Source organism: Sus scrofa, chromosome 1, assembly GCF_054392235.1.
Source record: "Sus scrofa isolate SSC_HxYL_T2T_F1_AM1 chromosome 1, Sscrofa_HxYL_maternal_Yorkshire_Landrace_v2.0, whole genome shotgun sequence".
Lineage (NCBI taxonomy): Eukaryota > Metazoa > Chordata > Mammalia > Artiodactyla > Suidae > Sus > Sus scrofa.
This window is the reverse complement of record NC_139383.1, coordinates 259,547,727-259,563,307: the sequence shown is the minus strand read 5'-3', so window position 1 is coordinate 259,563,307 and position 15,581 is coordinate 259,547,727.

The following is a 15,581-nucleotide window of genomic DNA, read 5'->3' as shown; positions in this document are numbered from 1 at the left end:
GATCCTAGTCAGGTTTGTTACCACTGAGCCACAACGGTCTTTTTTTTTTTTTTTTTTTTTTTTTTTTGTCTTTTTACCTTTTGAGGGCCGCTCCTGCAGCATATGGATGTTCCCAGGCTAGGGGTCTAATCAGAGCTGTAGCCACTGGCCTACGCCAGAGCCACAGCAACGCAGGATCTGAGCCACGTCTGCGACCTACACCACAGCTCATGGCAACGCCGGATCCTTAACCCACTGAGCAAGGCCAGGGATCGAACCCACAAACTCATGGTTCCTAGTCGGATTCGTTAACCACTGCACCATGACAGGAACTCCCTGAGTCACCATGGGAACTCCTCTTCAACCATTTTCTGAGTCTGGACATGCAGGGATGGAAGCAGGGGATGAGAAAGGACTAGATCCTAATGAGAAGCAAAAACACAAACTCCAGAGAGTTGGAAACAAAGACCCATGTCCTGGGAACTGCACTATCGCAGGAATGCTAGTGGCTAGCTCATTACATAAGAACAGATTTATTCCCTCAAGTCTCATCTTCGTTTCTCTCAGCGCTTGATCTCAAGCGCACAGACTTCAGGGCTTGATACGATTATCCCTGTCCACCTACAAAAACATTTTCCTGAAGATTAGATTCATTTGTTATCTTCTACAATGCTTTGCAGATAAGGAGGCAGGAGCCAGTTAAAGTACATTGGAACATGTACAGAAGAATCGAAGATTATCCCCCCTGTTACTAGGGTGGATCAGAAAGCAAAACAGATACCCAGATGAGTACCAAAAACCACTCTACGTAAATGATGCTGAGACACAGATATGCCACGTATGGCTAACTAGTTTCTACCTTTACCTTTCTTTCTTTTTCTTTTTTTTGGTTTTTTTTGGCAGCACCTGCAGCATCTGGAGGATCCCAGGCTAGGGATCAAATTGGAGTTGTAGCCGCAGGCCTACGCCAGAGCCAGAGCAATGCCAGATCTGAGCTTCGTCTGCAACCTACACCACAGCTCACGGCAAAGCTGTATCCTTAACCCACTGAGCAAGGCCAGGGATCGAACCTGCATCCTCATGGATCCTCGTCGGGTTCGTTAACCACTGAGCCATGACGGGAATGCCAATGAATTTCTTTTTTTTAACTATATAAAGAAAAGATGTGGCTGTTACATTTCCCACTGGGATGCTTCTGCTGACCAACTCAATGGACACATTTATGGAAAGCAGTGACCTATAAACCTAGATTTTCTAATGACTGTTGAAATAAATCTCTCCCTCCCTGACACATACATCTCAGAAGTGACACAGGTATGGTCTCTGAGGTGTGGAAACTCTTGTAAGGGAGTTTGGCATGTAGAGCAGCCAGAGCGTTGGTCAATTAGAACATGATTCCTGGAGTTCCCCTCATGGCGCAGCGGAAACAAATCCGACTAGGAACCATGAGGTTGTGGGTTCAATCCCTGGCTTCCCTAAGTGGGTTAGGGATCCAGAATTGCCATGAGCTGTGGTGTAGGTCACAGATGCGGCTTGGATCTGGCATTGCTGTGGCTGTGGCATAGACCGGCAGCTGTAACTCTGATTGGACCCCTAGCCTGGGAACCTCCATATGCCATGAGCGCAGCCCTAAAAAGAAAAACAAAACAACAAAAAAAGAACATGATTCCTTACAGGCAGGTCCCATCCCCATTGTGTTCCCAGTGGCTGGCATATGGGAAGAAGTCATCAGATTCCAATGCATGAATGAATGAATGAATTAGTAGGTGCACTGGATCATTTTCAAACAGGAGGCTGGTTATCTCTTGAATTCACTGTAAAAATGTGACACTGAATTTAAAAATCACATCCTTGGGAGTTCCCACTGTGGTATAGTGGGTCTTCAAGGATCCAGTGTAGGTCACAGCTGTGGCTCTGTTTTTATCCCCCAGCCTCGGAACTTCCCTATGCTGAGGGTGTGACCAAAATAAAAAGCACAGCCTTTCCTTTGTCCCTAATCCTACCATTGCCCCTAAACCAACTGACTAAGAACTCACAGCTTAAAGAACATATATTAATTAGGGTATTCTCAACAGCAAAGAACAAGCCACCCAATTTAAAGTGGTTTAAAGAATTAGGAAAAGCATAATCTCAAATACAGCATCTACAGGGGTTTCAGGTAAGTTAGAGAAGAGGCCCCTCTCACCCATGCATAGTTGTACACGTAAGCGCCCATTTAAGTAAGTCCTCAGTTTCAGCTAAAGGTAGAGAATCTTATAGAACTCAGAGTGATCATCCAGGCAAGTGTAAATCAGAGCATACATCTTAGTAAGGCCTCTCCTAAACTTCTGATGGCACTTAAAGAGCTATGTCACTGCCCTTTTTTACTGGCTTTTATCACTAGACGAGAAGAATTTATCCTACCATTTACGGCTCCTGTTTAAGGGAGTATTCAAACCAATCATGAGTGAGTCCATTTCTTCATCTACAGGAAGAAAGCAGGGTCTGAGCTCAGGAATCATCAAACATCGCTCTGCCTTCAGCATTACAGGAAACCATAGGATGAGTTTAGGGTTGATTTGATAACTTCGTCAAGGACTCAGAATTTTTCCATGTCTCACTATTTCAACATTGTTCCCAGACTGAGTCCCTTCATGGTCACAAGAGGGCTGCCACAATTCCAGACGTTACATCTGAACAGGAAAACATCTCCAGAGGCAGAAAAGAGACGGAATCTTCCGTTTTCCCAATTTGAAAACTTCAAGAAACCTTTTTCAGGGTGTTCCCATCCTGGCTCAGCAGAAACCAATCTGACTAGCATCCATGATGACGCAGGTTCGATCCCTGGCCCCGCTCAATGGGTTAAGGATCCGGTGTTGACGTGAGCTGTGGTATAGGTCTCATATGCGCTCGGATCCCGTGTTGCTGTGGTCGTGGGTAGGCCGACAGCTACATTTCGGATTGGACCCCTAGCCTGGGAACCTCCACATGCCATGGGTACAGCCCTAAAAAGACAAAAAAAAAAGAAAAAAAAGAAAGAAAAAAAAAAGAAAGGAAAAAAAAACCTTTTCCAGATGCCTCCCATCAGCATCCCCTTTACATCTATCTCTTAGGCCATACACCCACCCTAAAATCCACTGCTGAAGAGGGACAGTGAGATTATGGTAACTAATTAAATTAATGACAATTCACTAGAGATAAGACACCTTCCAGCCCCAAACTGGGGTTTTATTAGAGAAGAAAGGGGAAGTAGGCAAAGTCCAGGCAACGAACAGGACCTGTACAAAATGTTCCCCATCAACAGAGACCTTTCTAGCTCAAGGCCGTCTGGGCTCCAGGGGTCCCTTCAGGCAGGGAGACTACGGAAAGCAAGGGCTTAGGCACTTGGATCGCCCCTGGTGTTGGCTTCTGGCTCCTCTGGGGGCCTCAGCAAAGCGTGTGGGATTGCTGATTTATGACACAAATTTACAGCTGCCACCGCTGGTTATTTTTCTGTCTACGCCACTTCCTGAGGCTTCCCCTTCTCGGAGGATACAATGGGAAAAAATACAGTCAGGGTGCAAGGGCAAAGGAAGCCACTTTATTGGGCACCTATTGGACACAAGGCATTTTTGTTTTTCACACACCAGATCATGTCATTCTCACAGTAAATGCTGGCCGAGTATTACTGGCACTCTGTCATAAATGAGGAAGCTGAGATGTGATTAAACAATGTGCCAGTATCCCACAGCTAAAAGTGGCAGTGCCAAGCCTCAAGCTCGGAGCTGCCCGACTCTAAAGCGGGCCGCCTCTGAGCGCAGACCTGTTACCCCTCCAGCGCTCGATGGAGCATCAAGCAGCCAACGATCAGAAAGAAAGAGACGCACCAGAAGTCAGGTTGCCAGAAAAGCTGAAGAGTTATGTTCGGGAAACTGGAGATCAGCATCATGTTACGACCTCATAATCACAGGTCCCACCTAAGTTCCAGACAAGGCACCCTCTACTCCCACAGCCCTGGGCGTGGGTCATCATCAGTGGATTTCCTAAGACCCCCACGCCAGTGTCACTCAAATTATGGTCCATGGACCCACGCTGGGCCCCAAACTATTTGTTTCCAGGTCCTGATAAATACAGAAATGAAAGTGAGTGGTTAGAAAACTTTATAATGCTTTGACGTGTCCGTGACCTTCAAGCACATAATTAGCGGACTCTCAGGGTCTGTTGAACACAGGCTGCAACCAGCTCAAGCCGCGTACTGGTATTGGTCCCTGATGGATTAAAAAATTTTTAATGAAGCTAACTTAATACAATTTCTTAAACCCTAGTTCCTCACCACAAAGTGTTGGAAAAGCACCGCACTAGCACGTGCTTGGTAGATATAATTACTCCCATTTTACAGGTGAAAAGAAGGAGATGCAGAGACTGAGTCAGCTGCCCAAGGTCAACAGTGTAGGTAAGAGGCAAGACGGAAAACTCTCTCATTCAATGACAGATGAGGAGAACTCTGAAATCTCTCGGCTTCTGATAACAGAAGAGTGTTGGCAAGAGGGGCTGTAAAAAGGTGGAGGCTTATTAAAAAAAAAAAAAAAAAAAAGGCATTTCCTCTCCTCTGCCTTTGCCAAAAGTTCAGCTGAGATAAGATGCCTCAGGGGAGAACTATCTATGATGGGAGGCCAGGAATTTAAGGGAAATGGATGGCTTCATTCCTGACAAAGGCCAGTCTTTTGCATCCTGAGTACAGATGGATTTGCTAATTGTTACTGCAACGTCACTTCCACACATCAGGAAGGACTCTCTTTAAAATCCTTCCAGTCTGACTCCAGAAGTCACCAGCCCCAGCCCCATCACTGACTTTAGGCCCAACCAGACTAACTAACCCACCTCCTCAGGGCTCGTCCCTTTCTAGAATGTTCTACCATGACCTCTTCCCCTCCCACAACTGGAAAAGTTCTGCTCTGCTCTGCCTGAAAACATTTTTTTATTTTTTTGTCTTTTTATGGCTGCACCTGCGGCATATGGAAGTTCCCAGGCTAGGGGTTGAATCAGAGCTGCAGCTGTTGGCCCACACCACACCCACAACTGCATGGGATCCTTAACCCACTGAGCAAGGCCAGGGATTGAACCCATAATCTCATGGATAGTAGGCGGGTTCATTACCACTGAGGCACAACGGGAACTCCTAAAAATATTTTTAGAATAGATTATTGTTATATCAACAGCCTAGGTTTCAAGAACCAAGAGGCATTCAAACACATTTTATTTATTTTTTATTTTTTAAATTATTCTTTACAGGTACTATATTTATTGAAAAAATTCACATACAAATGGACTTGTGCAGTTCAAACCCGTGTTGATATATTTTTTTATTTATACATAAATAAAATGAAATCTGTGTGTGCTCTTGCTAAAAATTCAATTCTTTTACTGTCTCCTACTCAGGTGTCCACTACAGATGCAAGAAGAAAACATCCTTTTGCTTTCTGTCTGTCTGATGGTGGCAGCCCAGACTGAAGGGGGAAGTACAGGGGCAAATATTTTGCAACTCACAAATAACCTTGTGAACATAAAAGCCTGCTTTACTCCAAAGGGGGAGGGGGACTCTCAATTCCTTCCTATTTTCCTGAGTATTTTTATCTTTAGTGGATGTTGATTTTTACTGAAGGCTTTTTCAGCATCTACGGGGATAATTAAGACTTTTCTCTTAGACTTTTAATATTTTTTTCTCTTGGCTTTTCTATTGAAGTATAGTTGATTTACAGTGTTTCAGGTGTACAGCAAAGTGATTCAGATGCACATATGTATTCTTTTCAGACTCTTTTCCATTACTTAAGCTCATTTTAAAGGGGGAGTGTATAGTGGGGCTGTTCAGCATTCTCCCACAGACACCCCAAGACTAGAGGAAGTAGAGCCCCACACTGGGGACAGGAACAAACGTTGCCACCCAGGCGCCTCTTGCTGGCTGTCTCTCAGAAATCACCAGACTCTCACATTTGCTGTATCTCAGCTCCCTTCTGTCTGTCTGCCCCGATCTCCTTTTTCTCCTGTATTCCTCTGCTTACCTGCTACTTTCCTGCTACCACACCTTCACTCACCCACAGTCAGCATGGCCTCGCAACCTCAACTCTACTGTGCAATTTTGCAAATGCAGCACCAGCGCCAACTAGATCCACCGCTGTTCCCGAGTCTAACTTCCAGGAAAAGGAATCTGGTTGGCTGAGCACATCTTTGTAAGCCAGGCCACTAGTCAGTGGTCACCGGCCTCCCTGAGAATCAGTTTCCCTGGGGTTCAAAGTCAAAGGCCAGGAGCATGCTTTTGTGAAGGAGACTCTAAGCAGGCAAGTCAACACAGCTAACTCGGTCTGTTCAGAAATAAATGAGAAATAATTGAACCCTTATTCATCCTTCATTTCCCAACTCTGGTGACACCTTCTCGGGGATGTCTCCCATGATTTCTCCAAGGGTGGTTTTTATTCCTTGTGTTCTCACAGGGCAGTATGAATCCCTCCACAGGAACACTCTCTGTGTTAACAAGAAGCTGCGTGCTTGGGACTCTGCTTCCTCCACCAGACAATGAGGACTCTGAAGACAGGGACTATCACCTGTATATCCTCGGTGTGTGGCATTGCGCCTGGTGCCGGATGAAGAGGAGCTCAGTAAATGAGCTGAAAGTGAATGACTGAAGGACCACCAGAGTCAGCACCTGAATGAAAGGCTGGACAGCGAACCGTGTTATTCTGCTTGACAATGTTAAGTCCCTCTGCGTCCACTTGAGATAAGCTAAGATAATGTGGGGGGAGGGAAAAGAGAAGGAGGAACTAAGAGGTAGGAAGATTCTACGAGGAAAAGTTAAAAGAAAATTAGCTCCACCCAAAAAAGGAGTAGGTGAACTGCTGGCTTTGTTGCAGCATCTTTATTTCTGGGTGTTTCTTTTCAGGATTTTTAAATTCCTTGAGAGAGGATTTGGGGATAAGGGATTAAGGCTTGGATTCAGTTTCCCCATCTGTAAAATGGAGATAGTGGCAGCTGCTTTGCTAGCTTGCCAAGAGATAAAAACAAGGCAACAGGAGTTCCCTAGTGGCTCAGCGGATTAAGGACCTGGCGTTGTCAACCGCTGTGGCTTGGGTTGCTGCTGTGGTGCTGGTTCAATCCCTGGCCCTCAAACTTCACAATGCCATGGGTGGGCACAGTCAAAAAAAATGAGGTAACAGACAAAAAGTGCCCAGCAGAGCACCTGGGGGCAGGTAAAAGGGGCTCCTGGGCTCTGGGGATAGTTCTAGAACGGCCTGGAACATCCCGACAGGCTCTCAATGGCCGAAGGGGGTATTTCACAGGGACTTTCACAGGAAAGCACTGAATCTTGCTGAAATGACTCTTCACTGTGGGGTAAGCGCCTTGAGGGAGGGGACAGCAGGGCGTGCTGCCCAGTGACAGCAGGAGGCCGACGCAGGCCAATAACAACGTTATGATGTTAATCATTAAAGCGCTGTGTCTGTTTTTGTCTGGGGACAAGGCATTTCGATCTTTGTTCTCTATTAAGATGAAAGGTGAGGTGCTACCAAAGGTGATGACAGAGGATGGCAGGCCTGCCTGGCCACTTGCACGGCAAGGCTTCGGCTCCCCCAACCCCCAGCATTCTTGGCATCTGAGTAGTTGGCAATGGTTGAGTAGCTGCAGGTAGAAAGGAGGGAAGGCACGGTGGCTCCTCTCGAGGCCGGATTCAAAGCCAAAATAACAATTCTTTAAAAGAGTACATGACTTGAAATGTGTTTAAATTGAAAAATGAACTTTTGCTCTTTAAAATTGTTTTTAAGAAATGTTAAAGCAGGACCTCTCCCCATGAGAACTGGAGCATGGGTCCACACAGAAACTTGCACACGACATCCACAGCAGCATTATTCGCAATAGCCAAAGGGTGGAAACAAGCCAAGTGTCCATCTACTGATGAAAAGGTAAACAAAATGCAGTATATCCACAGAGTGGAATATTATTCAGCACTAAAATGACATGGAGTACTGATACGACCGGGATGAAGCTTGAAAACATTATGCTAAGTGCAAGATGCCAGTCACCAAAAACACCCTGTATATGCCATGAATCAGTTTATACAAAATGCCCAGAAGCCTCGAATCCTTAGAGACAGAACATAGGTTAGGGTTGCCAGGAGCTGGGGAACAGGGAAAAGGGGAGTGGCTGCTAATGGGTACAGGGTATCCTTTTGAGAAGACTAAAATGTTCAACTCCCTGAGTTCCCTTGTGGTGCAAAGGGTTTAAGAGTCCTGCAGCAGGAGTTCCCATTGTGGCTCAGGGGGTTAAGAACCTGACATAGAGTCTGTAAGGATGCAAATTTGATCCCCGGCCTCACTCACTGGGTTAAAAGATCCAACACTGTTGCAAGCTTGAGATGTGTCTTGGATCCGGCATTGTTGTGACATAGGCCAGCAGCTGCAGCTCTGATTCGCCCCCTAGCCAGGGAACTTCCATGTGGTGCAGAGGCTTAAGGATCCAGCACTGTCGCTGCTGTGGTTCAGGTCACTGCTGTGGCAAAGGTTTGATCCCTAGCCCGGGAATTTCCATATGCCATGGGCATGGACAAAAAAATAAAATGTGCAACTCTGTGAATATACTAAAAACCATTGATTTGTGTGATACATGAATGATAGCTTAATAAAGATTTTACATTAAAAAAATATGCTGTGGAACACCAGTTCCTGCTTGTATTCTGGGTCAGATTCTTAGCTACCATATTTTTATTGAGAAATCATTGAGCACCTACTAAGTGCCAAGCCCTGTTCTAGGTGCTGGGTCCACAGCAATGAATAAGACAGACAATGCCCTGCTCAATGGGCACTTAAATTTTTACTGGAGGAATCTGGCCTCCAAACTTCCCTTCCAATCATTTTCCTCCAGGAGGATCAGTCTGCTACTGTTTATAAGGCATCATCCAATATCTAACTGAATCCCCATCATCACCCAGGACGTTTGGCACCTCCATTATTACCATTTTACAGAAGAGTAAACTGAGACTCAGACAGCTGAAGTTAAGTGTCCATTCAGCGGGCTGATGAAAGAGCCGAGATTTAAGCCATAAGAAGTCTGGCTCCAGAGCCTATGGTCCTTACCATCATACATCTCACAGCTATGAAATTGGACAATAATGCCTGCATAGTGGGTATTTTGTGAGAATTGATGCAGCTAGGGTACATAAAGCATCTTAGTGTCTAACAAATGGTACCTAGCCGACCACACCTACACTCCTGGAGTTTAAAGCAGGTTCTGCCATTGAGAGAGATTTCTTCAGACTTCCAGGTGAGGTGTGTCCTGGGAGAGACAGACAATGCTGGAAAAACTGTCCTGTGGAACTCTCCAGCAGTCCCTCTGAAGTTCCCATTTGGTCCCAGGATTCTCCCCCCTACCCCCCATGGAACATACACAGGAGAGGTAACCAGAGATTTCCAGGGAACTTTCTGGCATCGGCTTCAGGGCAGCTGGAGCCTGACAACACCTCTGAGCTGGGTGGAGGCCTCAGCGGCCTAAGGGAGGAATTGGAAGGGGTCCCAGGAGGTGGGCTGGGGATCCAGTCAGTTCCACCCTGTCAGTGGTCATGGCTCTCAAGTCAACCCCGAGACAGAAGGAAACTATCAAAGAAACTTTCAAAGGACCCTTGGATCCTAGCTTGGCAATGAATGAGAAGGTACCACACTCAGTCACAAGGAGAGCTGCATTTTCTCTGGGGAGTCAGAAAAGCAGCAGAGGGATGTGGAGGGAGCCTAATCTCACTTCCAGCACCTACCTAGATGGAGTTTCTAACCATTCCCAGACCGTTTCTCCCTCTGTAACATGAAGCAAATGACACCGACCTTACAGAGATCAGAGCTACATGGCAAGCATCTACCAGAGGGGCAGGTACATTTTTTATTTTAAAACAATAATAACCAGCCCTCTTATGTACTGTGTTAACTTTATACCTGCACTAACATTCTCATGGAATCCCCACAACCAACTCTATGGAGTAGATATCATGAGTAACTGAGGCTTTAAATTCCACAACTGCATGTTCAAGGTCATACAGCTCTGATGTTGTCAAGCTGCTTTTGAATCCAGGCTGTGAGATCTCAGAGCCTCCATCTGAATTGGTTCCTTTCTCCCTGCCCCTCCCCAAGAGATCGCACAATGAATCAACACCAGCTCATGATAATGGGGCCATTGATGGCTACCTGGAACAGTATGGAGGAATGGCTAAGACCATGCTGGAGCTTAAGACACTATCAGCTCCAAAAAAAAAAGACAAAAAAAAAAAATTTAAAAGGGAGTTCCCGTCGTGGCGAAGTGGTTAACAAATCTGACTAGAAACCATGAAGTTGTGGGTTCGGTCCCTGCCCTTGCTCAGTGGATTAATGATCCGGCGTTGCTGTGAGCTGTGGTGTAGGTTGCAGACACGGCTTGGATCCTGAGTTGCTGTGGCTCTGGTGTAGGCCAGTGGCTACAGCTCCGATTCGACCCCTGGCCTGGGAACCTCCATATGCCGTGGGAGCGGCCCAAGAAATGGCAAAAAAAAAAAAAAAAAAAAAGACAAAAAAAAAAGACACTATCAGCTCCTACTTCATGGGGGAGGTACGCTCTTATCACATCGCATCTTCAAAACAGCTCCATGAGAGATCTAACTTTTTTTTTTTCTGCATTATTTTTTTAAGTGCCCTGCACCCACAGCATACAGAAGTGCCCAGGCTAGGGGTCAAATGGGAGCTGCAGCTGCCGGCCTATGCCACAGCTCACGGCAACACCGGATCCTTAACCCATTAAGTGAGGCCAGGAACTGAACCTGAATCCTCATGGATACTAGTCGAATTTGTTTCCGCTGAGCCACAACGGGATCTCTGAGAGATGTGACATATTAACTTCACTGTGCAGACAAAAAAACAGAGACAGAGTGGTGAAGTGAATCACCCAAGGTTACAGTCAGGCAGTGAGAAGAGAAATTAAGAGCCCACTTCAGCCCTAGGTTGGGTCCCAGGGAAATAGTTGCTAGATAATAAGTTATCTCACCTCTGGGAGGCCAGGCAGCCTTGTGTCTACACAGGAAAACAAAAGTAGATAAATACAGGAATTCACAGCCCTATAAAAAATGAATTAAGATAAAATAAGTACCCTTACTACTTAATGAGGGAGGTTTATGAACACAAATGCATGACAATGACTCAGAGGAGCATAATTATCTTATCAGAAGTTAAAGGCAATCAATTTTCATTTCTAAGTAAATATCGTATTTCCTCGATCCTAAAACACACCTTTTTTTTTTCACATTTGGTCATTTCTGAAGTCCAGGTGCAGCTGCCATAGATGTGCACAATGAATTTGTGTCCTTCTTTCCCCCCTAAGAGCAGGTACTGAATGGAGAATGCATCAGACCACAGATAGTGCCTTAGAACTGAAGTTCCTCTTTCTTGCCCCTGTCCTAGGCGAGGCCCTACGCCCACCCCTCCCCGTGCCTTCCTCTCCTTCTCTCAAGTCAAGAGAGAAAAACTGGACAGCACTTGTTAGGAATATCAAGAGCAGCACCGTTTTACAGGACTGGTGGAAGAACTAGATGGTGGGGGAAAGAAAATATAATGATCTTCTCAAGGAGCTCCCATCGTGGCTCAGCGGTTGACAAACCCAGCTACTACCCATGAGGATGTGGGTTCGATCCCTGGCCTTGTTCAGTGGGTTAAGGATCTGGCGTTGCTGTGGCTGTGTGTAGGTCACAGACAGGGCTTAAATCTGGCGTTGCTGTGGCTGTAGCTCCGATTTGACCCCTAGTCTAGGAACCTCCATATGCCTCAGGTGCGACCCCAAAAAGACAAAACAAAAAGAAAGATCTTATCTCCCTGCACCCAGGACCCCCCTGTACTCTGATTCCTCATGCAAGGACATGGGAATGGCTGGCAGAGCCTGAACCCACCTAATCTAGGCTGGGGCAGTGTGGTCCCTGGAGAGCATGTCTTTGTGCAGCTGGGACCTGTGAGTGCAGACACTGCAGACCCCTCTGCAACATCACAGTAGAACCTGGTTGTAAACCTGATGCTTTAGGTTCCAAGAAGGAATGCTTCTCACTCTGCCACCTCCAGTTGGTTCTCTCAATCTCCCTGCCTGGAAGGACCCTCCCACTAGCCCGGGAGAGGTGACCTGCCCTCCCAGAACAGGCCCTGTGCCCCTGGGCAAATCGCTTATCTCTACATCCTCATCTGCCCCAGGTTCTTTCTCGGGACAAACAATGGGCCCCCTTCAAGGGCCTCCATTTTCAAATCTGGGATTTATAGATATCCTGGGCCATCGAGGGGCTCCTTCTTGGTCCTAAACTCTTAAAATATAAAAGGAAAAAAAGACTCAGAGGAAGGACCCAGTCAGGAATCAGAAGCGCTGGGCTCAGTCCCAACCCTCACTCTTTCTTATCTGTGAAATTGGGCACAGCCTTTTCCTATCTCTCAACCTGGTTTCTCAGACTTGTGGTTGCCAAGAGGGAGGGGGAGGGAGTGGAAGGCACTGGGAATTTGGGATTAATAGACACAAACTATTGCCTTTGGAGTGGATAAGCAATGGGATCCTGCTCTACAGCACTGGGAACCAGGTCTGGTAACTTGTGATGGAGCATGATAATGTGAGAAAAAAAAAGGTATACATGTATGTGTGACTGCTAGAAAATTGACAGAGCACTGTAAATCAGATATAATGCAAAAAATAAAGATCATTATAGAAAAAGTTAAAAAATATTAATTAAAAAAAAATGAACGGGCTTTCTCACTTCCTTTCCAGCCTGGCCTCTGAGGCCTATGGGCTGACCTTCCATAGCTCCCAGCAGGTTCTAGCCTGAGCAGGGTCTTCTGATAAAGCCCCTGAGCTGTAAGCTTTGTGGGGGCAGCCTCTGGCCTGCTTTGTTAATGTCTGCTGGATCGAATCACTCAGAAGCCACACTCTGGCCTCTTTTGATTTTTTTTTTTTTTTTTGTCTTTTTGGTTTTTTAGGGCCACACCCACGGCATATGGATGTTCCCAGGCCAGGGGTCTAGTTAGAGCTATAGCTGCTGGCCTACACCACAGCTCACGGCAACACCGGATCCTGAACCCACTGAGCGATGCCAGGGATCAAACCCTCAACCTCATGGCTCCTAGTCAGATTCGTTTCCTCTGTGCCACAATGGGAACTCTGTCTTTTGATTTTTGATTTTTATTTTTTAGGCTGCACTTGTGACATGCAGAAGTTTCCAGGCCAGAGATCGAAACTATACCACATATGTAACCAGAGCCACTTCAGTGACAATGTCGGATCCTTAACCCACTGAGCCACCAGGGAACTCCTATTTTATTTCATTTCATTTCTTTATTTTTGGCCACGCCCACGGCAGTGACCCAAGTCCCAGCAGTGACAATGCCAGATCCTTAACCGCTGGGCCAGCAGGGAACTCCTCTGGCCTCCTTTTAAATGGCAGCCGCCAAAGGTGGACAGGTACAACTTAACAAAACTTTGACCTAAGGAGATTGGTCTCCAGCCCTGGGTGGAGAAAGAGAAAACAGAGCCAAGCCTCAGGCCAAGATGTGTGGGAAGGTGTGTGGGAGGGCGGGGAAGGGAGAACAAAGGGGTGGATGAAGTCCCCAAGATGGCCCGAGGAAAGTCTCATCAACCACTAGCAGCCCCCAAACTAGCTGGCAGCCACTGAACCCAACCAGCACTGAGCAAGGGCGCATCCCTCCAAGGCAGGCCCCTGGATTCATGATCCCAGCTCTGCTGCCTACGACCCATTTGACCTTGGGCCACAACCCAACCTACCTGTAAAATGGGAGCAAGCAGTACCTGCCTTCTAAAGCCCTGGAATGATCAGAACAGGACTAGCGCAGAGCTAACACGACGGTATTTTTCACTGCTATTACTCGCCTGGAGGCTTACATCGTTATCTCACAGAATCTTCAGGACAAGCCTGGGAAGAAATAATTGTTTCCTAGATGAAAAACTCGATGCTGGAGTTGCACTGCTGGATTATAGCAGGGCTGGGGATTGAAAGGCAACCTGTTCTTTCTAATATCTAGTTCCACGGTACCAGATCCCCTCATCCTGAGGGAGGGGACAGAGAAGTACAACCTTGTGGGAAAGGGGAGGAAAATGGCAGAGATGGGAAATCAGTGCCACTGGGAAAGGCTCAGAGAGAGAGGGGCTGGCCGGTGGGGAGGATGGAGCATCGTTTCCTGCCATGAGGGCTGCCCCCAGGGAGGTGGCAGGCTGCAGGCTGAGGACCTCGTGGGCACTCTAGGTCTTTCCCAGCAAGGCTGCAGCCTCTGAGGCTCAAGAGAAGTCCTACTGCAGACCATGCCACAGATCAGCAGCCAGTAGAGAAAAGAATAAGGAGAGGCCAGCCTGGGCAGCCCTGGGTCTTTGGGTCCCAGACCCCTCATTCAGGTGAAGGGAACGGGGAGCCCAGGTCCAGAGGGGCCCACGCCACATGGGCAGGTGGGCAGGCTGCATCCCCACCCATCCCAGAAGGCGGCAGGAAGGCTGGTGGGGAGGCAAGCAGGAGCCCAGAGAGTCAGCAGCTGTGACCACAAGCCAGGCATCTTTCTGGCCACCAGGGTTGGCAGAGGGCGACCAGACCGCCTCCTCAGACTGGAAAGAGAAGGAGACTCTTCAGCTCAGAGAAATTCCTGCCGAGGGCCACTTGCCCATTCCCAGACTCGCCAAACAAGAGAGCAGGAAGGGCCAAGCCAATGCCACCCTCTCATTGTGCAGGAGGGGGAGTGTAAGGGCACCCAAAGTGGGAGGACACACATGGGATCAGAACTTGGCTGCTCCAACACCAACACCTGGTCTCTAGGGTCTTTGGGGGCAGCAGATAAGACTCGGAGTCAGGTCCAGGGCTCTGGCTCTGCTCCCGGCTGGCCATCTTCTAGAAGAGGCCTTCAGCTTGTAGATTCTACAGTCCCGAGATAGAGAGTGGTTGGCACACACTGAGTGTACGTGTGTGTGTGTCTATTCATTCAATAGCAAATATTTATCGAGGGCCTTGAGCCAGGCTCTACTTCAGGATCTGGAGATAAAGCAGAGTTCACAAAACAGATGAAATCCCTCCTCTGGGGTGGGGGGCTGAGCGGCGGGGTGGGGGGTGCTGACATTCCAGTGGAAAGATTTATAGTCTGTGGGAGTCTATGTAGAAGGACCCTCGTGTATCACTTGCACCCAGACTCCGGTGGGTGGAGTACGTTCCATCAGTACCATTGAGAGCCACGCCCTTCTCCGGCCTCGCTGGGCATCGCAGGCATCTTGAACAAATCCTGTGAAAGCATGTCCTGAGCCCCTACTCCACACCCTGATTCCTTGCTCTCACAGCACCCCAGGGTGCTTCATCCGGCATGTTTCACCCTGCCTCGCAGCCACCGATTTTGTTCACTGACTTGTGAAGAACTGGAGAGGGCCTGCATCTCTGTCTCCTCTGGTCCCCAGCCCCTGGGAGGCGGGAGCTCCCTGGAACCTCTTGTTGAATAGAAATCGGATTGAATGAAGCCATTGATCCTGAGCTCCGACTGCGCATCTGTAAAACGGAGGCGATAACTATCTGGACCACTCCTGATTGTCCCGCAGATCAGATGAGACAAGGAGATGAAAGGACCTTGGAACTAGCAAGC